Source organism: Camelus dromedarius, chromosome 33, assembly GCF_036321535.1.
Source record: "Camelus dromedarius isolate mCamDro1 chromosome 33, mCamDro1.pat, whole genome shotgun sequence".
Classification (NCBI taxonomy): Eukaryota; Metazoa; Chordata; class Mammalia; order Artiodactyla; family Camelidae; genus Camelus; species Camelus dromedarius.
Window position 1 is genome coordinate 5467958 of NC_087468.1, and position 2050 is coordinate 5470007.

General features: G+C 42.4%; 1 long non-coding RNA gene across 1 annotated transcript; it reads left to right on the forward strand.

Moving 5' to 3' along the window:
- The first annotated feature begins 327 nt into the window (after positions 1-327).
- Positions 328-1628, forward strand: LOC116149511 (uncharacterized). Its single transcript, XR_010378871.1, has 2 exons — positions 328-603; positions 1345-1628. It is a non-coding gene; the product is annotated as an uncharacterized LOC116149511 (long non-coding RNA).
- The last annotated feature ends 422 nt before the right edge of the window (positions 1629-2050 follow it).

Genomic DNA, 2050 nt, shown 5'->3' on the forward strand with positions numbered 1-2050 from the left:
TTTTGGAACTGGAGGTGGTGGTGTCTCAACCTTGTATATATTCTAAATGCCCTGAATTGTTCGCTTTAATATGTATAATGTTCTGTGCATTTCACCTCAATTTGAAAAATGAAGAAACTGCCATCTAGAAAGAGGTGGCTATTTGGAAAAAGAAGACATATTCTAGAACTAAAGTTTTAAAAGTCTTAAGAATTTTTTTTCATCCTCCAGAGTGGAAAATGGTGCAATGATTTACTAAGCTGGCATTTCTGTGTTTTTGAGAGTTAAACATCATCATTTGGGGTCAGCAGTCTCATTTTTAAGTAGCTTCAGGTTGTGAATAACTGGTTAGCTTCAGCATCCCTACCTGGAACGTGGGGATGGGAACAATCACAGCTGCTCTGCGAGCTCCACCGAGGATTTCTGAGGATCATGTGAGATGGGCACAGGGGAGGAAGCTGCCCTGCAACGTACGCTCTGAATGCAGGACGTCACTCAGTCCTGCCGTGTGGCCCAACTCCGGGGATACCAACTACTTGGACTCCTGTTAATGCACCCCAGCTTCATGCATCACAACCGACCTGACCATCAGTAAATCATATGCAATGCTTCGTTTCAGTGCAGGTACAGCTTTAGTAAATGATGGAACTTACTTACTCTCTTTCATTTAGAAAATTCGAGGGTATTTTGGAAAAATAATTTTTTAAAAGGATAGATGTGATTTTTCCAGGTCCACATTTTTCCCCCTCTGGGAGCTTATTCTAAAGGATTCAAAGCTCTTTAAGGACATGTCTTAGTTTTGGGGTTTCTGCCTTGGCTTCTTTCATTTTTCTGGTTTTTACCACTTCCCCCACTGACAGAATGAAGCATCTAATAGATGTGTTTCCCAGACTTACTCATCTTGATCTGTTTGACGCACTTTCTCCTTTTTTAAGATGGATCGGGGAGAGAAACGATGTAAATCCGTAAATCCGATCTTGCCAGTGACGGGCTTAAATTTCATGGGTGGGTTCAAGTTGTGTTTTACCTTCTGACAAGCTCATAACTTACCAGTTCTTTACTCCCAGATCTGCTGTGGTGCGAACATAGCTGTAGTCAGTGTAAGACCATCCGGCTGGATGAACACCTGCTCCCACGCAGTGCGGGCATCCCCGGGCGGATCACACCAAGACTACCAAGTCAGGGTTACTTACTGACAGCTTAGCAGTAGCGGTCTGTGGCTCAGAACATCTTCCCCTGGGAAAGGTCTGATGTGCAATCCTCGGTCTAAGCAATTCTGCCAGTTGAGATACATCATGTCTTGTTGACTGCATGCAGGGTCTGCCCTCTCAGGTTAGTTAAAAAGTATATTTGCTTTCGTTATAGGATTAAGAACATGTTCATTATGGAAAATGATAAGACAATAAGAAGCCGAGCATCCAGAAGCAGCCGGCGTCACGGAGGCGTGCGCACAGAGACACACGCGTAACTGAACCATTCTGCTGTGCACCGGAAAACAACGACGTAAATCGAGGTTACACTTCAGTGAAAAATAAGAACTAAAAAATGGTGCCGTCACTGGGTTGTTGTTTTGGAACATTCTTTTTAAATCCAAAATACATAATTGACACCTTTCCACTGAATAAATGTTTCCAGGATATTCTTTTGAACGATTGTGCAACATTCCTCTGTGTGGAAGTAGACATTTGCTCAGCCAATCCCCTATTTTTCTATAGTTTGGTTATTTTCTTGGACTGCTTTTGAAAATACAAACATTCATTTCACTCCAGGGGTGGTTTTATGATCAAAACATGCTTTTGAAAGAATTAATCACCATGGATGACTTTTGAATCCTCTTCATTAAAAAATGGCAGCACTTTACAGAGAGTGTCTTTAAGTCCCTCTTGGAGGGCAGCTCTTCTCCAGAGAGGTTTTCTTCCTCAGAGGAGAGTGCACCTTTATACCCTCATTGTCCCTGACACACTCCCATTCTTTCTTTTCTGAGATTCTTTTTTTTTTAAACATAAGCCCCCCACCCCATGGTAATTACCTCTTGCTGTTTGTACTCGTTCTTGGGGAATTATCCTGAACC